Here is a 26745-nt window from a genome sequence, read left to right as displayed (position 1 = left end):
GATGGAAGTCAAGAGGCTCACGTCTCAATGACAATGTCTTGCATCCTGTGCTCAAGTAGTCTACATCGTTACGCTTTCAAGAAACTTTCCAGCCAGTCCGCCTCGATCTGTTGTCCGGTGGTGAAGTGCTTGTTTGTGTCCAAACTGTGTGTGAGTACGGGGTATGGCTACGGGGCGCTTTATTGTTTCTGTTTTGTTACGGAGTTCAAAAATCGAACCTGAACATTAAAGACTCTCATCAAAATAGTAACAGATTTCTATTCACGTTCTGCTGAGCTCAGTAAAGTCTGAGACAAGTTTTTATCTTCAGGATTGTCACTAATATTGTATCAATTAAACGTGTTCTGTGTACTGCCAGTGGATTTAAGGACACCAGGCAGGACCTATTTCACAAAAGTACAAATTACAAATGTACAAATTTACAGGAAGTAGTCCTGTAGCTACAAATTACAGTAAAATATATTTCACAACACATTCGAAAATAATCTTGTAATTGGACGGAGATACGCAACAATACACCAACCGACAATTTAAAAAAAATAGGATATTTGCAAAAATCTATTATTGGCTGGATTATTTAACTCGGATAAAATCAAGAATGCAATATCTGTCTTTTGCTGCTATTTATAAGCAAAATTCATATATTGCAGAAAATTCATTTATTTATTTCGCTTTGCAATATTAAATCAACTCCTGGTCTGTTATTAAAAATCAGTTGGCCTTTTTTTTAGTACTTTAGCTATTTTTTGCGGTTTGGCATAGTTGCGCCCCGCGGTCAATTGGGAGACCTAGGCATGGCATAATTGCTCCCCGAAGAAACCAGGTAGCAAAAGGGACATGGCATAGTTGCGCCCCGAAGAAACCAGGTAGCAGAAGGGACATGGCATAGTTGCTCCCCGAAGAAACCAGGTAGCAGAAGGGACATGGCATAGTTGCGCCCCGATGGGCATAGTACACACGAAAGTGATTGTCATAAAATAAATAAATTACTTAGAAATATTACAGTGATAGCTGCATTGAAATCAGGTAGGCCTAGCATATGATCAATTTTGCTATTTAAAATAACACTTTTTTATTGATCACACACAATAAATGAACTGCATTTTTTGTTTGTGCATTGATATCTTAACCCTACGGTACAGAGTTTCGAAAATTGAAACTTAGAACCATTGTGAATTATTAACTCTTTACCCTTTTCACTAAACTTAACATTCATTTTAAATTAACCTCACTATACGCCACAGACGGTGTGAAAATCACTAATAAAATGTCAAGACTGCTAAGGCCCCATATTCCAACGGCTCACTTATTTGAATAATTATGTCTGTTAATAAAGTACTGCCAACTTCATGGTGTTCATTTCAACGGTAGACTATTCATAATCACTGCATAAACAGTAGAAAAACAGTTAATAAAGTACTGCCAACTTCATGGTGTTCATTTTAACAGTAGGCAATTGATAATCACTGCATAAATAGTGGAAAAACAGTTAATAAAGTACTGTCAACTTCATTGTGTTCATTTTAATAAATATTAAATCGAATAAGAAATCAATAAGGCTGGTTGATTATGAGACTCGAGTTTCCGTAGTGCCTTTTTCTCTACCTATTTCATCGGGGCGAAACTATGCCATGCGCCTTTCTCTACCTGATGGGAACGGGGCGCAACTATGCCCACAAAACAGGGACCCTTTTTTATCTGCTGCATCTTATCTGACCATGGGGCGCAACTATGCCCTGCCCATTTTTTGTAATAGTAGGAATGTTACTCCTTGCATAAAATGTTTAATAATAACCAGATTTATTTCAATGATCAATATCTCGAAAACAGGTTTTTGGCAGTTGGTCTATTATTGCGTAACTCCGTCCAATTGTGACAGTGATTTATGAAAGGTAGACCACGACTGATTTCTACAGAGTAAACCGTAAGTAATGCAATTAATTTCAGACGGTTATTCTTTGAGATATTTCAAACAAAAAATGTTAATACAATTTTTATCGTTTTTGCTTCCTTTTCTAGGTAGAAATTGTTTTATATGAAATTATTCATAGAGTGTTTTGTGAAAAGCATTTATTTAATTTCCAATATGCTCAGTCAATTTAAGAGAGCAGTGTATTATGATAATAAATTATAGAAAGAATTTTAGTTTTGGCCTTCAGATGTTCAGAAATTTCATCCGAACAAAAGTAACATTATAAGATTCCTTTGCAGAATTAAAATGGGTTTCTCAAAACATGCTATGAATTATTTTATATAACACAATTTTTATCTTTAAAAAGGAAGAAAAAACGAGAAAAATTGTATTTAACGTTTTTTGTTTGAAGTATCCCTAAGAGTAATCCCCTAAAATTAATGACATCACTTACGATTCACCCTGTATATTAGTCTTTGGTTTACATAATATAGATAATACATTTTCAAAATTCATTGATGAAGTTAATATCAATAAAATATCAATAACCACGTAAAATTACGTGGTAACAATCTTGAGAAGGTTTCTTGGAGCAAATTGCTGGAATGTAGCCAATTGACGAGAAATTCATTCACACAGCAACAGAATAGAATATGACTTTCCTAGTAATAAAAATAGATTTAGATTTTTTTGTAAGTCACTTATACGTCTGCTATAGTCTTAAAATCTACCGGTGTATTAATATGTAATATAAATTGATGTTTTTATATATGTTTTAAGATGTATATTTATAATTAGGGCTACACATATCCTACATCGATATAATAACTGTTCTGCACAATTAATAGTAAATGCAACACCTATACCTATCATTTAGTAGGAGTTCAAATTTCTCATGAATAATTCTGGCTCTCTGATTCATCTCCACTAAACTTCCAATTCAACAATAATTGAAGGGTTCAGAACCATAGGGCGAAGCGCCATTTACTAAAACCGTAGAAAACAAGGGTTAAAATGAAGTTATTACCATAATTCAATGGAAACATGTAGCACGTATATAAAGTATGCACATTAAAACTAAATGATATGTCAATCCTCATTAAACTATGATATTCACTTAACTTTAACCCTTACTTTCTCCATTTTTAATAAGTGGCGCTTGGCCCACTATGACTCTAAACCCTTCAATTGTTTCTCGAAATGTTTTTCTATGGCGATTATATTGATAAATCTCAATTTTTTCATCACCAGAAGATGAATACATGTTTTTATTTTTACAGCACACACCTGAGCCAAAAAATAAATAATGAAAACTACAATAATTCAGCTATTTACCCACGCCAAGAGTAGCGTAACAATTTGTTACAATGTTTGTAAACTTTTATCATACAGCTTTTGTAAAACTGTAAGTAGATGCCAATTGAATCTTTAAGATCATGGCCTGGTGCTTGTTATTTTCTGCGTCACTTACAAATTTACAAGAGTATCTTTGTGAAACACAAAAATCTGTAAATTTGTAACTTTTTCTTCCGTAATTTGTAATTTGTACTTTCGTGAAACACGATCTAAGCAGTGTGAATCCTAGTTAGAATGACTTATGGGTGTAACTTAATCATACTTCATCAACTCCTGCATGGATTGTCATTAAAAGTTTCCCACACGATTACAACAGTGTAACAAATAAACATACTAATTTTAAGATAGTATCCTATGTACAATTTTGAATGGGAGATTCCGGTACTTGTCTGCACATCCACGACATCAAATGTTTTTTTACCGAACCTAACCAAAGAAAGTCGATTTTACAGGTGATAAATTCGAATGTTGAGTTTAGCACTTAATATTTTAATTTTCTTAATTAAGATCGCTTTAAAAAAATATTATTTTGTCACATGAACAAGAAAATACTGACATTACATGTTAACAATACCGAGAAGGTTTCTGCGAGCAAATTGCTGGAATGTAGCCAATTGACCAGAAATTCATTCGCACAATAACCAACATCATAATGAAACTGCTATCTAATTAAAACTCTTGTGCAGAAGTAAATTTCAAGAATAAATTTGTAATGCTCTGGTGTAATATTCATTTCGCTCTTTAAAAAATTTAAAATAGCTAAATGAAGTTTGGTTCTAATAATTATATGGATGATATTTATTTCATGTTTTTGAAACACGGCTGCATTCATCTGTTGACAAAACAAAAGAACTACTCAATGTCAACAACAGACATGGCGTATGTAAATCGATTATATGCCTTGAGGATTAAACTCCCTCTGTGATTATGACCTCAAAAACAATTGCCGGAAACTTACATTCAAAATTGAACACATGGTAGTTGTTAATTTATTTCATGTTTTTGAACCACGGCTGCATTCATCTGTTGACAAAACAAAAGAACTACTCAATGTCAACAACAGACATGGCGTATGTAAATCGATTATATGCCTTGAGGATTAAACTCCCTCTGTGATTATGACCTCAAAAACAATTGCCGGAAACTTACATTCAAAATTGAACACATGGTAGTTGTTAAAGTAGATATTTTTAAATATTAATTAAAGAATATATAATGATAAAAACTGACCAATTAAGTAACTTCTTTTTAGAAATTACGAAAGGTTCTGAATAATAATTTTGTGTACACATACTCTCATTGCCCTTAACTCTAATGATAAAGTTTGTGTATTCATTTTTAATTCGAAAAATTGATGTCTGTTATGTGAAGAAAAAAACTAAAATGTTTAGATACTAACGTAATCATAATTGAATAAATATTTGCATTAGGAGTTCATCCACATTTGTAGTACAGTGCGTAGATGTGTGAAAATTGTGTTTTCTTTTTCGTCTGGTGTCATTTTCTCAGAAACTATTTGTTAGAACTTTATGAAAATTTTTATACACATCATTTATGAGTAGTTTGATGTTTTAAGTGCAAGAGTTTTTGACATAAAATCGTAATTATTATTTTTCATTTAATCACGGTTATGGCTGTCATTATGTTAATTAATTAATTAAAAACAATTATTAAGACTTCATGTCAAAAAACTTTAATCTAAAATGTGAAACTACTAATAGGCCCAAGCAATGTGTATAACATTTTCATCGAGTTCTGACAAATATTTTCGGGAAAAATGATACCGACGAAAAAAAAAAAATAACAAAAAATATGATTAAATTAAAAAATAAATAAAAAATTGCCATTCCAGTTTTAAATATTGTAAACTGAAAAAAATAATCCTAGTTACTTATTGTGGAAATCAACAAACTTTTTATCCAAAATTTATTAATTTTAACCAACATAAACATTCCTACAATATTCTCATGTTTACAAAATTTGATGCCATTAGGGCTAATAGTTCTGAAATTATATTTTAAAAATATATTTTATATTGATGTCACAAAAAAGGCTTCTTGCGACTAAGTTTTCAAAATTATTAATTCATATTGGCTCGGAAGCCTGAAAATAGTCATGGGAATATAATTAATTAGCTTTTTGAGCTCAGTCTAAATAGAGAGTCACACTAAATTTTTAAGTGGATTTTCTTAATTTTTCATCATTATTTCACAATAGTGTCCACTTGAGAGTAGTGTGCGAAAAGCAACGGGAAGCTACCGCATTTACTTTCACAAGAAAAACTGCAAACGTGGAAACTGCCTTTTGAAGGATGTACTGGAAGGAATGGTGAACGGGAGAAGAATTTGTGGCAGAAGATATCAGATGATGGACGACATTAAGATATATGGATCATATGCGGAGACAAAGAGGAAGGCAGAAAATAGGAAAGACTGGAGAATGCTGGATTTGCAGTGAAAGACCTGCCCTTGGACAGAACACTATGGATGAATGAGTGTCCCCATAAGGTTCATTCAATCGCAATAAAACTCAGTGCCGAGCTCCTTTCGGGGTGAATGACTGCCAGAGAATGATGTTGGCCATACCATTTTTTCTGATGCCAAAGCAAGTCGTGACGTCTCTACTTACTTGCTTCCAATATGCCTTAACGGCGTCTACAATTAGCAGAATGAGTAATGGAATGGCGCTGACGATAATGTATGATTTTTTGTTGGTGTAATTATGAATCCTAAGACGGCGAGGACGGGTCGTTGCAATGGGCCAGAAACAGTTCCATCCTACCAATATAACTGCTTAATACGCATATGCCATCTACTGTTACAATTTCGAATCAACTAAAAAGAAAAATGACTGATGCTGCATTGAGATTAAGGCGGTACGCTACGAAGTCGAAGGTCGCGGATTTGTTTAAAGAATAGCGTTATAGATTTTTCCAATTGGCACAGTCCTTCCGCTGCATTATGGTCCTGGGTTCGACTCAGCCTCTAACAGAAACTTTGCAAGTTTGAATGACATCAAGTTTGTAGGACTAACATCGCCATTGCTACAGTCTGCAAATGTGGATATCCTAGACTCCAGATGCTCTGTGGGCCTTCGTGGTCAATAATAGGGATAACCAGGGCCGGGTATTTATGGAGATCGCGAAAATCACGACATAATAGATATACAATAGATTTTTACTAATCTTCACGAATTAAGTAATTCTGATTGATAATATGCAGATAAAAAAATCGCGACAAATCGCGAATAGAGTTCTAATAGCGAAATATGAACACATTCGCGAATTATTAGACCTACTATTGTGTCATTTTATAGCGAATTTCATATTCTGAGTTTTTCTTCCAATTATTTTTTCACCTGAATTGGTCATATATGCAAGTAGCTACATTACATGGTATTCCAGGTATTCTGATTATATTACTGAACTCAAAAGCAGAGGATTCAACATTTCGCTAATAATTTGAAAGTGTTAATTTGAGGGCTGCAAATTTTTTTTCGTATTTAATGAATGTGTGTTAAATACAGTCTCAATCCAACATATATTGCCAAAACGCACCTTTACCAGAATCCAACGAACCTTCAATGTTAATTATTTGGAAAGTAATATTTAAACTGAGTTAATACTCCAATTCCAAAATAATTGTATTTTCCAAAATTTCCAATAATCTCCGCCAAGAGTACAAATCAATCTCCAATAGTGTCCGCCGATACCAATAACAAAAAACACAAATGATAAAATTAATCTCCATAAATACCTGCCCCTGGGGTAACTTTACCTCTGTCGATGTTCGTAATACGAGTACATGTATCCAAGAACAAACTGCTTTCAGAGGTACACTGACGTTTAAAGATATCTGATCTACGATTTTATGATCGTGTAAGCGAACTTTATAGTAGTAGAAGTAGTAGTAATTTTATTTTGCCTGGCAGAGTTAAGGCCATAAGGCCTTCTCTTCCACTAAACCAGGTTTCAATAATATTACATGAAATACAAAATTATATGATAGATTACAAAACAACACAAAACAAGATACTTTAGAAATTACATAAAATATAATGGAAAATTACAAATAATCAAGATCAGATACATATTATAAGGAGAATAAAAAATTAAAGTATAAAATTACAAATTATCAAAATCAGTTACATAACATAAGGGGAAAAAAAATATATATACATACATATATGTATATATGTATGTATGTATGTATGTATGTATGTATGTTATGTATGTATGTTATGTATGTATGTACAGTATGTATGTATGTATGCATGCATGTATGTATGTATGTATGTATGTATGTATGTATGTATGTATGTATGTATGTACGTACGTATGTATGCATGCGAACTGTTGTTCAAAATTATTTGACCCCAACTAATAGATAAGAAAATTGTAGGTCAGATATCTTTCAACGCCAGTGTACATATGTGCGTACGTATTGTAATCATCAGGGCGCGGATTTTGATGACAAAAAAACCTAAAAATCACCTATAAAATTACCCAAAAATAGTAAAAAATGATCTAAAATGCTGAAAAAGACCTAAAAATAAACAACCCTATACAATTCTACCTTAAACCAGATCTCCTGTCCATTGCAATAGAAGGCTACATCCGGATATTCTGGAATGTGAACGATCGGCGGTTGTCGGCGAGAGCATTATTATGCATTGAGAAGTTGAACGTTAGTGACTTCAAAGGAGCTCCAGTTCAATTCTTTTGTTTGGAAGGCAGAGCGTGCAACAACTCAGCCGAGAGCTTCATGTTCTATACAATTTCTCTTCTTCCTTTTGACATCACTTACTAGTAGGCCTATCGAGAAAATCCTTTCAGATTCCGCATTTGAATGTGGTAGTGTCGATACCAATTTTGCAAATTTTCATATATTGGGAAATTTTAGTTCGTCATTGAAGTCTTTAGCTTCAAGGACTAAAACAATCAACTTAAAATTTAATAAAAATTCGCAAAAAATGATCAAAAATGCCCTCAAAAAAAATAACTTAATAGATTAAAACAGCGAAAAATGACCAAAAATGACGTTATAAACTATACAATTCTGTAACCAGTAGCTCGTACCCAGGATTTTTATACTTACGGACGTTGCAAAGGATGTAAAAAAAAATCCGCACCCTGGTAATCATTATGACCAGTATGCATGAGCTTCCTGTTGTGCGTTGCTTATTTTGTGCCTGTAACGGCTGCATTTGTGGTATCACGTGTTCTATGTTCTAGCAGTCGCAAGAAGGCAATGAGGTGCAGGTACTGGTTGGTGTTGCTGATTTTAGCGTTGGCTCTACCGCTTCTGCACGCCCGCCCTAAGGTTGTTTTAGGAGGTCTAGCTAGCAGGAGGAAGCAATGGTGTCGGCGTGTGAGGGGACGTTGCGTTTAGGTCCGCCAGCTCTACGGTAGGTTTCACACATCGCACCAGGATTTCCAGTACAAATATTTACGGCCAATCGATTTCGGGGTTTGAATGGTTGCATATGCAGAGTGAGGATGATGTGAGCTGCTTTTAAATGATACATTTACTCACTCTCGGTTTCTTAGTGTTAGATGACACGTGTAGGGTTAATTACAGCTTTTATCGAATTACAACGCATTGGTCGTCATCATCATCATCATCATCATCATCATCATCATCATCATCATCATCATCATCATCATCATCATCATCATCATCATCAAATGTAAGGCTGATCGAAATCTATCATACATTCCTTTTTCCACTCCTTATCTTTTCCTCGGTCTCAAATTTCTCTCATTTGTTTAATTAATGGTTTGCTAATCTTTGACTACCCAGTTTCAGTTGCTAGAAATTGGAACTCGCTTCCGAGTGATATAAGGGGTTGTTGGACAATAGCTTCATTTAGGTCAAAATTACATAAATTCTTACTTAACAGATGAATTGCTGATTAATATTTGTTACTTATAATGAAACTAACATCTGTCCATTCTTATTATTATTATCTTTAATTTACAAAACCTCTAATGGCAATTACATAAATATTCTCATTATAGAAATAGAAATATATATATATATATATATATATATATATATATATTCCCTGTAACATAGTCCTAGTAAGCTTATATTAAATTCATTTTCATCATTTTACTAGCTATCTCAAATATTAAATTAATTATAATTCATTGAATTAAATTAGCTCATAAATTAAGTTACTACTTTACCTTATAGATTTATCTAAATTTAAATAAATGTGTAGTGAAGATTATTGCTGGAGAACCTTTTAAGTGTAGTGAAAATATTTGTAATTTAAATTTATGTATTGTATTGATTAAGGCTGGTTGAGTGGAAGAGAAGGCCTTATGGCCTTAACTCTGCCAGCGAAAATAAAACATTATTATTATTATTATTATTATTATTATTATTATTATTATTATTATTATTATTATTATTATTATTATTATTATTATTATTCTTGTAATATGCTGAACACAATCCCTTTTTCTGTTTGGTATTTTCTAATATCATCACATTCTTATCTTCCGTTTTGTTCTTTCAAATATAACCAACCACATTGCTTTGAAATATCATCTTCACTATTTGGAGGCATATACAGTTTCCCAATGTGTCGTATAAAATAAAGATGTCCGCGTTATCCGCACTTTTTAACCTATACAAAGCGCAGAAAAAAAAATCGAACGTCGAATTTCGTCAGATAATAGATGGCGTGACGCGGAATAGCTTTGAAGAATAAATTTCTGTGTAGAATTGTCACCCTTCGTCGCGTCGAGTTCCTCTTTTTAGAATAAGCTTTACATCAACCCAATATTTTGTAAATAGTCTCAATAATTAGTGTGATTTTAATTGTTTTTTTTTTATTTACAGTGCCTTTGTCATGCTTTTAATTGTCTTTTTACCTACCGATTTAAGTATTGTAAACGCGTAATAATCCGGGTTCTGCTTAAAAGAGAATCGCTGCACTATTTAGAATGAAGACTCGGAAATAATGATAGAAGTTGAAAGAAATTGCAAGTTTAGATTGCGACGGGGTAGGGAACAGTGAACAAATCCAAATTTTGACGTAACTGTTCTTGGAGTTAATAATTAATAATAATTAATAATAATAATAGTAATAATAATAGTAATAATAATAGCAATAGTAATAATAGTAATAGTCGTAATATTAGTAATAATAATAATAATAATAATAATAATAATAATAATAATAATAATAATAATAATATAATAATATTTATTTATTTAATCTGACAGGATTAAGGTCAAAAGGCCTTCTCTTCCATCCTACCAGATAGCACACATAAATAAAAAAAACAGAAACACTGATGATAATAATACAAATTAAATTAAAGCTCTATAGAGGGTCAACAGGGTTCACTATATACCTCTCATCAAGCTAATACAAAAAAAGAAAAAAAAGAAAGGAAGACAAAGATAGCAATGATGATAGTGATAACTGGTGATGATGATGATGATGATGATGGTGATAATAATAATAATAATAATAATAATAATAATAATAATAATAATAATAATAATATTCATTTATTTAATCTGACAGGATTAAGGCCATAAGGCCTTCTCTTCCATCCTACAAGATAGCACATATAAATACAAAAAAATAGACTGATGACAATAATATAAATTAAATTAAAGCCCTATAGAGAGTCAACAGGGTTCACTATAAACCTCTCATCGAGCTAATATAAGAAGAAAAAGAAAAGCAAAGATAGTAATGATAATAATAATAATAGTAATAATAATACATTACATATTAATTGTCAATTTTACAACAGCATAGTTACAATATTTGTTATATGTCATGGGTTAAGCCTTAGTTGCGCAATGTCAGGTGTTCAATAAGCAATTTCATGAACTAGAATGTGATTCTTTAATTTAAATTTGAATTTTTATATCGTCCGACAGTCTCTGACTAGTTATTTCTATTAAGATTATGCAAAGCACTGAAACTTTCTGCTGCTGAACAAGATTCTTAATACTGAACATTCACAGGAAACAATAATTCTTCGCCAAGTGGGCAGTAAAATGCATGATGATATTTTAAGTCTGTTTTGTTGTTGTTTAGTCAACTGTCCGAATACAGGTCGGAACCTTACAAGTGATACCAACAAGACACAACTTATGAGGAAACTGAGCCAAGAGATAATGGAGTACGGAGGCCAGTTCCTTTCCCCCTCCATTGCATACATCGCCGAATAGCTACATATTACACTAGTCAGACTTCAGATTCATACAAACAATTGTTCTTCCTATATATCGTCTAGTGAGATGTACTGCCTGATTAGATGTACATATCAGCTAGAACCTCGAGCAGGGATGTATTTTAAGTCTACAAGAACAAATTTAAAGCGGGAGAGACAGCCATTAACGGTGGTAGATAATTTTTTACTTGCTTACAGGGATTCAAACAGTTGGGAGTATCATCGTGCTAACCACACGATACCTTCATTCTGGTTGGATGATCGTCCACCTCTGCTTCAGCATGTGGGCGTGAGGCCAACAGCCGGTTGGTTGGTCTAGGCCCTTCACGGCCTGTAGGGCTACGGATTATTATTATTATTATTATTATTATTATTATTATTATTATTATTATTATTATTACAGGGAATCAAACCCGATTTTTAGGTGCAAATGCTACATAGTAGGTAATAGCGGAGAACCCTATTCTTTTGTTAGCATAATATGTGTAAAATGATAAGGTGTTTCGTATTCGAAATTCACTGTGCATTTCCGCTAATTAAAACCTTAATTACACGCGTACCGGTAGCATAAACATCCTGTGCGCACGAAATGGGTTGGTTTTACACCGCAAACCCACTACCCGGAAGAACTGTGCAACATTCTTTTCGTAAGTCTGACCGAAGTGCGGTAAATGACTGAATTTGATAAAGAGTTGTAAACACATTACTTCGCAAATGTCGAACCTCTGTCGATAATTCGAACTTCCTGTCCAGCATTTTTATTTTGAACACCTCTGTATTATTATCAGAAACTACTCGATCCCTTGTTTTGCATGAGATATCGTAGTTGGGTGTGAATGTTCTTGTGCAACGACTCATTTATCGTTTCAACAGTTCTGTAGTGAGCTTGAAGTCGAAATTAAAATAGCGAATGTAGAAACTGAACTTGGGTAACTATGGTTAAGTCGTCTACAAGTTGTTTCTGGCATATTATTCTGGCCGCTGCTCTAGTTCTGACAGTAGTAATGCAATTTGACACAAGTGTGAACGCGTATCCCGTTCAGTTCCCTGATTATACACACCCCAGGCCTATCACTCCGAAACCGATAGTGACAGTGAAGACTTGTCCTGAAGGCCAGCGTTGTCACCATGGGAAATGTAGACAAAAGTTTGGAAGGGGCCTTCAAGATAAAAGGTAATCACTATCGTATTTCAGTTGCACTTATTTTATTTCTTCCCTATACTATCTCTGTTATTATTATTATTATTATTATTATTATTATTATTATTATTGTTATTATTATTCTGTCTTTCTACCATACAGCCTGTTCCAGACTCTATCTCTATTATTTTTTATATTATTTTTTTAACTATAGATTTCCTTTTAATTTATTCAACTAGCTAGCTAGCTAGTGAGTACAAATTAAAATTATAAAACAAAAATGTTTCTAGCCACTACCGTAAGAGCCAGGCTCGTGTACGGTGTGATCTTAGCCAATAATATAACATAAAATTTACAAGGACAGTTTACTAAATACAGTAACTTAATTCAAACCAATAAACAACACATAAGAGCAAAACAAAAAAGAGAGAAAAACACATTTAATATAAATTGATAATCAGACAGACAGAAATCAATAAAAACATGAATATAGTCGACAGAAATAAAAGATAAAAAAGTACATTTGTTAATATTACAGTATATATCATGAATAATTTTATAAATTTCTATTTTAAAAGCTTCAATTTTAAAATATTTCAAATTTGGAAAGTGGTTTGTAATTTTATTATAAAGTCTTGGGCCCAAACTAGCACCATGTTTAAGAGCTGAACTTGTATATGACATTTAGGCACAATCAATGGGAAAGTAGACTTTTGTCTTCGAGTACGATATTCATGTCGATTAGATTTATGTTTTTATTTGATTTCTGATTTGATTGATTTTGTTTTATTATTATTATTATTATTATTATTATTATTATTATTATTATTATTATTATTATTATTATTATTATTATTATTATTATTCTGCCTTTCTACTATACAGCCTGTTCCAGTCTCTATCTCTATTATTATTTTTTTTCTATTATTTTTTTAACTATAGACTTCCTTTTAATTTATTTAACTCGCTAGCTAGCGAGTACAAATTAAAATTTATGAAACAAAAATGTTTCTAGCCACTACCGTAAGAGCCAGGCTCGTGTACGGTGTGGTCTTAGCCAATAACATAAAATTTACAAGGACAGTTTACTAACTACAGTAAGTAACTTAATTCAAACCAATAAGTAACACACAAGAGCAAAAGAAAAAAAAATAAATAAAAAGAGAGAGAGAGAAAAACACATTTAATATAAATTGACAATCAGACAGAAATCAATAAAAACATGAATATAGTCGACAGAAATAAAAGATAAAAAAGTACATTTGTTAATATCATGAATAATTTTATAAATTTCTTTTTTAAAAGCTTTAATTTTAAAATATTGCAAATTTGGAAAATGGTTTGTAATTTTATTATAAAGTCTTGGGCCAAAACTAGCACCATGTTTAAGGGCTGAAATTGTATGACATTTAGGCTCGATGAATGGAAAAGTAGACTTTTGTCTTCGGGTACGATATTCATGTCGATTAGATTTATGTTTTATTTTATTTCTGATTTGATTGATTTTATTTGATTATTATTATTATTATTATTATTATTATTATTATTATTATTATTATTATTATTGACAAATATCGTCATGGTGAGTTTTCACAAACTATGACTTCACGAGTTTTAATAGACAGAAGCGAAGTTCAGTGACTTATTGTTCTCGCCAAGCTTAGACTACCTCACTCACACCACTCTGCTGACTGTGCCTTAACCAAAACATAATAAATCATACGGTGCATAACTGTTAGTTATGCAGCGTTGTCACATTATGACTCTGAATTAGCCCAGTCGCTGGGCTGAGGCAAGTACGGTGTTTTTTTTTTTTAACAGAGAAGTTAGTAGTTGTCTCTTGCGGCAAGATAAGCTTTCCTCTCTACTCGGACTGAGGCCGTCTATGTTTGGCAACGCTGTTATAAAGCAATTCAGTTATCGGACGCGGGCAACTGCATAACATAAACATAGAGAGCATGTTGTTGCGACTTCTTTGACTTCTTTCCTCTGAGCTGGGATCGTCTACGTTTGGCGAGTACAATATATTTACTATGTCTGCTTGCAATTATACTTCGTTTCATAATGTATGACAGGAGATATAAACATTGCCGGCATTGGAGGAGAGAAGTATAATTGCTGTTCAACCAATGGCAGAGGTCTCATTCTACGCATCACTTGAAGTTTGGCGATCAGAAGCGTTCTTCTCCCGCCCAACTTCTAGACAAGCGTGGAATGAGACTTATGCTATTGCTTGAATAGCAATTATAGGCTACTTCTTTCCTCCAATGCCGGCAATATTTACAACTCCTGTCATACATTATGGAACGAAGTATAGTTGTGTTTCTGAAGAATTTTTGGACGATATTGCATGTTAACAGCACAACCTCCTCATTAATATGTTGTTACTGGTGTTCAGTCGTTCAAGAACTTCCTAAAGATTAAGTGGAATTTCGTCTGTTGCTAATAGAAAAGGTTTTCACATCAGAGATCTACTTAAGTAGTGTAATTTTAATTGTTAAATCCGCATTCTTTGATATTTTTGCTGTGTATTCGCACTGTAAATTTGATATGTATAAAGTAGTTACAATTTTATTATCAGGAATACTTCTTTTGAAATGTGTCGAGATTTGCAATATCTTCGGATTTTTTTTAAGTTTAACTATTCCATTTGTCATTATTATTATTATTATTATTATTATTATTATTATTATTATTATTATTATTATTATTATCATCATCATCATCATCAACATCGCTATCCCGGCAAGATCAACAAGCGGATTCATAATTGATCCAACTGTAAGGATGGAAACGTACGAAAATCAACCCACTGAGGTACATCAGGACATTTACTCAAAAAAAAAAAAAACAACAATTTTATGGTAAGCTTTGTCTTCTAGGCAGCCTCCACTTGGAGGAAGCTGAATAAAATTTATTCAAAATAGTATTATTATTATTATTATTATTATTATTATTATTATTATTATTATTATTGTTAGCATTACTAAATTTTCCCTAACATAATGTACAATTGCGTAGGATTAAAATTGTTTATTAATGTACAATGTTTACTATATTTTAAATTTATTTTATTTGCTTATTTATTTATACTGACAGAATTAAGGCCATAACGCCTACTTATGAATAAACGAGTACAAAGTATTACGACTACGTAAGTAAGAAAGCTTTTCACTAAAGTAAATAACGAATTTCCTATTTAGACCTACACGTTTAAACATTTCTGCTGACAAAGTGATATTTGAGATGATGTTTTTCCGTATACAGAGATTTCTTACAAGCTATTGAATTTGTTCTTATACAGTTCTATGAGCCAATTTCAGCCCGGGAATAATGTACATAAATACAAATATTCTACTAAAAATGAAGGCCTTTTATTTAAAAGCAAGAGAAAATGGCGAGTTTCTCAAATACTACTCTAACACCTTTCTTTCCGATTGCTTTCTGCCACTAGATTATAGTAATAAGTGAATTGATATAGATTAAAATGTAGTGACATCTATCAGGCGATATAGGTTTTTGTGTAGCCAGCAGTCCGAAGATTAGTTGCAAGCTCACACTGATACATATAAGACAATACTTATTAGGTAACTAAGCCAGAAGATAATGGGATTGGATAGCTAGTTTCTTTCTCATTCTATTATATACATCGCTGACTATAAATATTTCACTAACCAGATTTGAGATGTTGCAACAATAAAATTGTTCTTCCTCTGACACATATCGTCAAGTGAGATGTACTGCCCGATAATAGATGTACATGTCAGCCAAAAGCTCAATCAGAGGTTGATATGATATATCACGTTTATTGACTGATATTTCTTTGTTATTTATTCTCGAAGTTTTTAAATATATTTTAGATTCATCATTTTATTGTTTATTTGATCCATTAGTCCTTTATATAGTCAATATTGTAAGTGAAACTCATGAAACTCTCTGGCCATGTGGTTAACATGATACAATTTGGAAGTTTAAAATAGCTCAGGAAAAACCATGGTAACGGATATACATTATACGATGAAAGAGTAATGGAACGGAGAAAAATTCTCTCCGGCGCCGGGATTTGAACCCTGGTTTTCATCTCTACGTGCTGATGCGTTATCCACTAAGCCACACCGGATACCCACCCCGGCGTCGGACAGAATCGTCTCAGTTTAAGTTCCAAATCTTGGGTTCCATCTAGTGGCCGCCCTCTGCACTACGTCATAGATGTCTATGAACGTAGGACTAAGTTCACACATGTGCTGAGGTGCACTCGTTATGAGTGACTAGTTGGCCGGGATCCGACGGAATAAGCGCCGTCTTAAATCACGAAGTGATTTACGCATATCATATATATTATTTTAATGTACCGAAGTACATAGGATTTTTCCATGCAGATATTCTGCGTCATCATACGATGAAAGAGTAATGGAACGGAGAAAAATTATCTTTCATCGTATGATGACGCAGAATATCTGCATGGAAATATCATATGTACTTCAGTACATTAAAATGATATATAGGATATACATTAGTTCCTATGGAAGAGAAAAAAATACATACTTCAATAGTTGATTATGTTATCATTTTTATGCTCGACCATGCCGAAATGTAGTAATTATACACCTGGTAGCAGACCTTTAATGCATGCCATTAAAGTACACCTACTCATTAAAGGTCAGGTCTTTCAGCCAATGACGACTCAGGTTACAACTGTTCAGCCAATGACAGGTCAGCTTTCTACCGTTATAAAACCGCAAGTATCGATTATTCTCGGATATGCAATCAAAAGAGAATTAGCGAAAAGTCACGGAGGCTGGAAATCCAATACTGTTGCAGAAGATTATGTTCCGTTACTATAATAATTAGCGTTAATTGTAAATAATATTCAAATAAATTCAATTTGTCATCTCGTTTTTCAATGTCTAATTTAATTTCAATGTTATCTCTGTAGGTTCTTATGGCCTAGCAAGGTCAATGTGAACATCTGTTCCTCGGAAAAAAATCAATACTTTCGCGTCTGCGCACATCTCACAACATACGGGACATTGGTCATGGTCAGATACAAAGAAAATTAATAATATCAAGTTAGAAATATGGTCGAGCATAAAAAGTCGTATGAAACTCGCCTATAATGGTAATTAAGAAGCTCGAATGAAAATTATGAAACTCGCTTGCGCTCGTTTCATAAATATCCATACTCGCTTCTTAATTACCTTCATTATAGGCTCGTTGCATAATGTATTATTGTGGTACACTAGAAGACAAAACCTTTATTTCATTCACAAATAATTTGAAGAAATTGAATATATTTTTTTTCTATATTTAGAGAATTAAAAGCGAGTTTACTTGAGGATGGGCGGATCACATACGGACAGATCGAATAAATACATAGGCTACTTTCACTGAACACTAACGTCCCAAGAGAAACAATTTGCTTCCAAACTTGGTAAAGATTTCTTCTTTGTTATAGGCCTAGTCTAAATAAGTACAAACAAATTATTATACATAATTTCGCCACAAAGCCACTACCGGGAAATACCCGTATTTCGTCCGTATCTTGAAGAACTGTGGTTAATACAACCATTGATAGGCTTCTTGCATTAATGACGTCAATCCCGAAACACCGCAGATTTCGATAAAGTAAATAGCCTTCGTTGCAACATGTCTGCCAATGTAATATAAATTCCATCAAACGCCTTCACTTTGCCTGAGTTATCAAGTGTTTAACTCTGTGAATTTACGTATAAAAATTGTTTTTTTCTGACAAGTGTGAAGTTGTAGTTTCATTTATATAATTTTGTGAATAATTTTATGAGAACCGAAAAGTGTTGTGACAATTACTTGAACTGCGATTATCAGCAATTCGTCACTATGTCAGCTAGCTGTGTGAAGTGTACAAAGCTATTTTTGGTGTTAGTTATTATGGCTATATTTCTGCTATATTCCGTTTCTATTTCGGAATCAAAACCTATATGGTTTCCAACGCGGATCCCCGAAACTGTTGTTGAGGGTAACGAACAGCAAATAGAAATTGTGAGGACTACATGTCCTCCTGGAATGCGTCCTTATAAAGGAGAGTGTCGTAAACCGTTTGGTTGAACTTGCAAACTGTATATGCTGGGTAAATATTCTTTCATTTTCCTCTCTCTTAATTTAGTGAAGCACGCGTAAATATAAACTTTTGAAGAGCATCTTTGGATTTTAGATTTCGTTAAACATATAGTCGTAATCATAATCATCATCATCATCATCATCATCGTCGTCGTCATCATCATCATCATCATTATTTTATTTTCGATTTTTGTAATACTTGAATAAATGCAAAAAATAAATGTGTTATGAAATTAAGAATATTGAACATGTTGTTCAGAGATTAAATTTATTGGATTAACGAACTTTTGGTCATACAGTCTCTCTCCAGAATTACTGATATCAGAAGGTTGTTACAAACCCATGGCAAAATTTGAGGATACCAGAGATATTAAATGCATATCATTTATCTTGGTTTTCCCGAGATATCTTAAACTTCCAAATTGTATCATGCTAACCACATGGCAAGAGAGCTCCATGAGTTTCACTTACAATATTGACTGCATAATAGGCTATTGGATCAAACTATAAAATGATTAATCTAGAATATATTAAAACACTTCGAGAACAAATTAAATTTTAAACTTTTGTGACAGAATTCGAATTATTATTATTATTATTATTATTATTATTATTATTATTATTACCTTAATCTTCTATCATCATCATCATCATCATCATCATCATCATCTTCAAGTGTATTAGTGTATTTTATTTTCGATTTTTGGCAATACTGGAACGAATACAAAAAATAAATACGTTACGATCTTGAGAATATTGAACATGTTCTGAGGGAGGGAGTTTCATTGGATCGAGTTCCGGTGCCGAAGAGAATTTTTCTCCGCTCCACCTATCTTTCATCATATGATAATGCAGAATTCCTGCACGGAAATATCATATGTACTTCGGTGCATCATACTACTCGTAATTGAATCATAAAGTTGACCTCCAGTTTCCTCCATCCATGCGGCCTTATCAAAAGCAGCCTGACCAGCTATCAGCTGTCTGGCCTGCAATTCATACTATAAAACCAGATGTATTAAGGGGGGATATACAGGGCTGAACATTAAAAAATTAGGAAAATTCAATATATATTTTTTCTCAGCAAGTAATGACTCCTGCACTTTCCAATTTGACATGTTCAGTATTCACTGCTTCTGCAATTATAGACTATTTTCAGATTTACTGAAAGTTTCACCATTATTATTTTATTATTTTTTCATGTTATATGCAATTCTATGTTTTTTAAACAAATATCTGTACTGTCTATTGTAATTGGGGCTTTGCCCTGTTATAGACATAAATAGATAGATAGATTAGATAGATAGATAGATAGATAGATAGATAGATAGATAGATAGATAGATAGATAGATAGATAGATAGATAGATAGATAGATAGATAGATAGATAGATAGATAGATAGATAGATAGATAGATAGATAGATAGATAGATAGATAGATAGATAGATAGATAGATAGGTAGGTAGGTAGGTAGGTAGGTAGGTAGGTAGGTAGGTAGATAGGTAGATAGATAGATAGATAGATAGATAGATAGATAGATAGATAGATAGATAGATAGATAGATAGATAGATAGATAGATAGATAGATAGATAGATAGATAGATAGATAGATAGATAGACAGATAGACAGATAGACAGATAGACAGATAGGTAGATAGGTAGATAGGTAGATAGGTAGATAGATAGATAGATAGATAGATAGATAGATAGATAGATAGATAGATAGATAGATAGATAGATAGATAGATAGATAGATAGATAGATAGATAGATAGATAGATAGATAGATAGATAGATAGATAGATAGATAGACAGACAGACACAGACAGACAGACAGATAGATAAATATATAAATACATAAATAAATAAATAAATAAATAAATAAATAAATAAATAAATAAATAAATAAATAAATAAATATTATAACAAGAATGTGGCCGTTTTTGTGCACTGATGTGCCGTTTTTATGATAATGTCCACAAATATGAATAGACTATTTCTGAGCCATTATTTTTTCTATTTACCTCTGAATGTCAGATAAAGAATATGAATTACAATCGTTGAAGCGTCTACAATAGAAATATATTTTTTAATGCTTTTAGGTAATTTTTTTTAACGAAGTATAAATGTTACAGCAATAAGTGTAGTTCGTCTTGTTCATAGGCATGAAAGACAGTTGCATGCAAAATGTTACTGCTGTATCTTAAAAATTTACCGAGTTACCACAAAAACGGTTTTGAAAAATACAACTTACGGGAAATGAGCGTTAAATATACTTACCTTATGTGTGGAGAGCTAAATAAGCGCAAGCTCTTACGTTTATGGCCATATCTACCAAAATATTGTACATATCGTAAAAATTACTTCACTGGCATAAAGATAAATGTCCAATCTTTATATAAAAATATATTGAAAAATGACTTTTTTGTTCCTCAAACCTGTATATCTCCCTTTAAATTATTTGAAAATATGGTATGAATATAGTTTTGTTCATGTATAAGATATACCAGATCCTTAGATGAGGTACTGATTGTTATTTTCGTGTTCTCTAAAGTAAAATGATTTTTTCTAAGATAGTGCGTAAAGTTGCATTTTACCCACTGTTTTCAGTGCGATAAAATGAGCCTTGAAAACACTGATGCGTAAAATAGTAAGTAATCACTTTACGCACTGCCAAAGAAAATGCAATATTCAATGTACGAACTCCACTCAATAAGAAATTAATGCATTACCTCGAGCTTTCATGATGTAAATTTAATATTACACGTAACACAGATAAGCAACAAATTTAACATTGATATTTACATTATTATTCTGAAGTTACATCTTTACTACTCACTGGAACAAGATATAGCATCCAACTTTTCCTAACCGCTTTGTTAATTGTGGCCAGTTCAGAGGCCGTGAAATCGTGATCACGAATAAAATGGGTTGTAATTCCATGGATACTTATTTCTTAAAGGTTCTGAGTTTAGAGGGTGATGAGATCATGATCTTATAATCTCTGCAACTTGAAATTTTTATTTAATGTCAATTTGTGCTATCGTAGAAAAATATTGTATGATACTCATTCGTAAAATTATCTTTTGTGTTTGTAAAACTCCGTCTTAGCTTTTGACTGAGGATTAACAGAAACCTACACTCAGGTTGATGTTAAAGGGCATAACCGCCACTATAAGTCATTTTCGTTTTTTTTTCTTGCCTTTGAATCTTTGAAGATATGTTCATTAGTCTGTGCTAATATCCCATAGGCCTATGTGGTTGGAGACATAGCCTATTAATTTACTTAAAACTTACAAATGGCTTTTAAGGAACCCGCTGGTTCGTTGCCGCCCTCACACAAGCCCGCCATCGGTCCCCATCCTGTGCAAGATTAATCCAGTCTCTACCATCATATCCCACCTCCCTCAAATCCATTTTAATATAATCCTCCCATTTACGTCTCGGCCTCCCCAAAGGTCTTTTTTCCTCCGGTCTCCCAACTAACCCTCTATATGCATCTATGGATTCGGCCATACGTGCTACATACCCTGCCCATCTCAAACGTCTGGATTTTATGTTCCTAATTATGTCAGGTGAAGAATACAATGCGTGCAGTTCTGCGTTGTGTAACTTTCTCCATTCTCCTGTAACTTCATTCCTCTTAGCCCCAAATATTTTCCTAAGCACCTTATTCTCAAACACCCTGAACCTATGTTCCTCTCTCAAAGTGAGAGTCCAGGTTTCATAACCATACTGAGCAACCGGTAATATAACTGTTTTATAAATTCTAACTTTCAGATTTTTTGACAGCGGACTGGATGATAAAAGCTTCCCAACCGAATAATAACAGGCATGTTTGTAATGTTATACTGTTATTTCATTCGTCAGAATTAGGAAACTCGCTTCGCTTGTTCCTTGAGCATTGCCTCATGTGTTAAAGTGAAACATTATAAACGAATTTCATGATATACTATTATGCTCGACCATGCCGAAATGTAGTAATTATACACCTGGTAGCAGTCCTTTAATGCATGGCATTAAAGTACACCTATTCATTAAAGTTCAGGTTTTCGATTATTCTCGGATATGCAATCGAAAGGCAACGAGGGAAACGTCACGGAGGCTGGAAATCCAATACTGTCGCAGAAGATTATGTTCTGTTACTATAATAATTAGCGTTAATTGTAAATAATATTCAAATAAATTCAATATATCATCTCGTTTTTCAATTCTAAATCAATTTCCAGGTTATATCAAAATTAGTTCATGTTACATTACATCAAGGTCAATGACATTATTGTTCCTCGGAAAAAATCAACACTTTCGCTTCTGCGCACATCTCACAATTTAAGAGCTATGAACAAGGTCACTTCCGATCTACTGTCAGATACAAATAAAATGAATACCGGTATTTTTGAATAATTTCAAGTTAGAAATATGGTTGAGCATAAAAAGTCGTATGAAACTTGCCTATAATGGTAATTAAGACGCTCGTATGAAAATTATGAAACTCGCTTGCGCTCGTTTCATAAACAGACATACTCACGTTTTAATTACTATCACTATAGGCTCGTTGCATAATGTACTATTATAAACTTCCCATTATGGTGCTAAAATTAATATATTTTTGTTCTGTGTGTTCCAGGGCCATTAAATTAAGCTCACCGGTGATACTCTGCGAAAATGATACACAGCTATAATCTTTCGTCAAAATAAGCTGTAGCTTTGAATCTGCTTCCTGAATCTGAAGACATCGTCACGTATTATTCCCACCAATCATCTCATTGCTTTTAAATATCAAAAGCCAAATTATGTTACTGTAGTTTATGAAGATCATTTTTATAAAATATGTTAATATAAGCAAAAAAATATATAAAATATATTATGTATCCTTGCAAAATATTTATGACTATTTTCGTGTATTGTGCTCAGTTTTTATTATTTCTGTATTTAATGTAAACATTGGATATGTACCTGCTATTAGTGAGTGTAGTAAATGTTATGTAAGATATATACTTGTAAACATACTGAAGTGGTTTGGAGAAGGTATAAATATGAAGATGAAAATATAACCAATTTTAAGAGTCACTTTGTAACCTCAGCTAGAAATTCACATGTTTGTATGCATGCAAAATTTACAGATATGTCAAATAATAAAGAATTATAATATTTAAATATGAATTACGTTTCAAAATAAATATATTTATGTCTATGCTAAAGAACAGAATTGTACGTAATGAACTACAAGATGAAAATAAGTAAGTAAATTTATTTAGTATTATTTCAATCTATATTTATGTATGGTATTATAGGTTGAAGTGGAACTTATAAATCCAACCTATATCCGTTAATTTTACTACAGAAAAGAAGTATTAAAATTTTGTTTAAAAAAGCAGAAAGATTACCCAACTGAATTGTTGTTTAAACATTTCAAAGTTTTCAACATTAAACGAATTTATTATTTTATTTTAATAAAATATTTTCACAGAAATCTTAATAACTTTGAAACGTATATACCTACATAAATATAGAACTAAAAATATGAATTCTCTGCGTTTGTCTGAACCAAAATGTAAAACCAATGCACTTTTTATCATAGCATGAGTCAAGATCCCAGACTATTAAACAAATTTTATTCTAATATTATTTTAATCACGAATCCTCTCCAAATTAATAAAAAAATGTATTGGATTTATAGTTTGGGTTTAAACATATTAAACACTTTTTAATCTGTATTCACTCTCAATTTTAATTTTATTTTCGTCTGTATTGGAATCCCCTCTTGAGCACGAGTCTTACTCATTCAGGAGTGGGCTAGTTTATCTTTCATTGTATTAACTTGTATTCATTTCAAACTTACTAGCAATAAAATAAATGAATGAATGAATGAGTGAGTGAGTGAGTGGGTGAGTGAGTGAGTGAGTGAATGAATGAATGAATGAATGAATAAAAAGATGTCCCCTTTAGACACCGTGAAGCTGATGGGAAAGGAGCAGCTAATGTGGTCGATTTCACACACCGATCATTTTTCACCCCTAGAGAGGATCAGGTATTCAATTCGACAGGAACTTGAGTGGATTTCAGGGCCATTCTAGAAGATTCTACAACAAGAAATATTTATTGTTTTTATTTTTCACTTTAACACTTGATTAAAACTATAAAATTTTCTAGAGTTAAAACGTTAAAAGTGTTACAATTAAAAAAAAAAAAGATAATGTAACTTTATGACAGACGGGCCTTGTTTCAACACCGGTATGGTGTCATCTTCAGTGTCCTTCGAACTACTGCTGCTCCAGCTGGTCTTGATTTTTGGCGTTTGCTTTCGTCACTGGTGCGGCTGGGAATCTGTTGCTTTTATGGTTGGGGGATGGTTGTTTGTGTGTCGTGTATTATGAGATCGAATAATGTATGTGTGTTGAATTGTAGCACAGTCTAGTATATACAGTCACGAAGCTTGAGTTGTGAGAGTGCTAGAAACAATAGACTGTGCCGGTACTATTTCGCATTGTCTGTAATGAGGCGATATTAGCGATCCTAGCAACTATGTATGGATGCATATTTACTACGTATTGAGCTTCAAGACTGTATATACTAGACTGTGATAGTACTGTGTATTAAGCATATGCTGTGAAAGATTTCTCAATCACCCGGAACCTTCCCGTCACAGTAAAATGCTCTACCAGCTGAATTACTTGTCCGCCGAACTACAAGATAAACCAATAAGGTGGGTGCTCCTGTTATGGCCATGTTCCTGATATGGCCACCCCCCCCCCATTGTGAGTTAGTTAACCAAAAAATCCGCTAAATTGCAGCAGCATCCAGTGAAAGGGCATCCTGGTATGTCACTTGATCGTTTTCCATCCAGTCAGGTTGAGCAATATGGCGTCAGTTGCCTGTTTTGCGGTTTTCATGTGACCTCTTCTTATTTTTCTCTCGTAAGTCTCCTTTGTTTTATGCATGTTTTTCTAAGACTTGTTTCATGAAAACCATCGTACTCCATCCAATTTTTAATGTTCTGTTGATTGGTGTTGTAGTTGATGGCGTATCTTTTACGAGTTGTTCATAATCAAACGATTTTCGTGAAAGCTTACCATATCATATGCACCATGGCCATATCAAGTTCATTTAACTTTTATTTTTTCACCTGACAAATTTACATGCCTTATAGCTGGGATTACGCAAAAATTTTGTATTTTAAGAAAAACAACCTAATTTTTTTTATGGAAAAACCTGTTTTGACTACACTTTTGAATTATAAAAAAGATTATTAAGTGTCATGTTTATTCATTTTACACCAAAATTATTTAATTTTAGCACAACTGCGCTATCAAACTGAAAACAATCACGATTTGTAGAACATGGAACATGGGTGGCCATATCATGTGCACATGTTCCTGACATAACCACTAGGTAGACTTTTAGAATTTGGGACTTTTTGGACAATTAAAGCTATTTTTATGGGGAAAGGAAATTGTTTTGACAAAGTCCATTAGACTGAGAACGAGTAAGAAAAAAGTGGTTTATATTTTTTTCAAAATGGCGACTAGAAAAATTCTCAAACCTTAACATAGCCATATCACGGACACCTACCTTATATATTCTTTTTCTGAATTGGTTTCGTTAATAATTTTGTTTCGTTCTGGAGCTTTATTGCATTTCCTACCAACTTTAGAATTTGACTTGGTGTAATTGCTTCGTTTGTTGATCTTTTCCATTCTAAACTGGATAGGTCAAATATCGCATCAAATATTTTCCTCAAAATTTTACGTTCAAAAACTTTCAGTTTCTGTTCATCTCTTTTCGTAACTGTCCAGAGTTCAAAAGCATGTCAGCGATTTGTATGTAATTACACATTTCTTCCTTTCCTTTCTTGAAATTAATTTACTTTCCAAAATGTTTAATAGAGCGTAATTACAACGATGTACATTCTGAATTCTAGTGCCAATTTATTTTTTATATTATTAATTACATTTGTTTATGCCCCGAAGTATATAAGATCGTAAACGATTTCAAATATATTTTATATTAATTGCATAGGTGATTTCAGGGAGA

At 32.7% G+C, this 26745-nt stretch overlaps 1 long non-coding RNA gene across 2 annotated transcripts; it reads left to right on the top strand.

Annotated features, from left to right (window-relative positions):
- On the top strand, window positions 1–23874 carry LOC138706474 (uncharacterized). 2 transcript variants are annotated; one of them, XR_011334012.1, is made up of 3 exons: window positions 1–150; window positions 8505–8674; window positions 23339–23874. It is a non-coding gene; the product is annotated as an uncharacterized lncRNA (long non-coding RNA). The 2 variants fall into 2 exon arrangements; XR_011334013.1 differs by having other exon boundaries at window positions 6–150; window positions 8502–8674.
- Window positions 23875–26745: the final 2871 nt, after the last annotated feature.

Source organism: Periplaneta americana, chromosome 9 (assembly GCF_040183065.1).
Source record: "Periplaneta americana isolate PAMFEO1 chromosome 9, P.americana_PAMFEO1_priV1, whole genome shotgun sequence".
Taxonomy (NCBI): domain Eukaryota; kingdom Metazoa; phylum Arthropoda; class Insecta; order Blattodea; family Blattidae; genus Periplaneta; species Periplaneta americana.
This window is presented reverse-complemented; position numbering and strand designations above follow the sequence as displayed.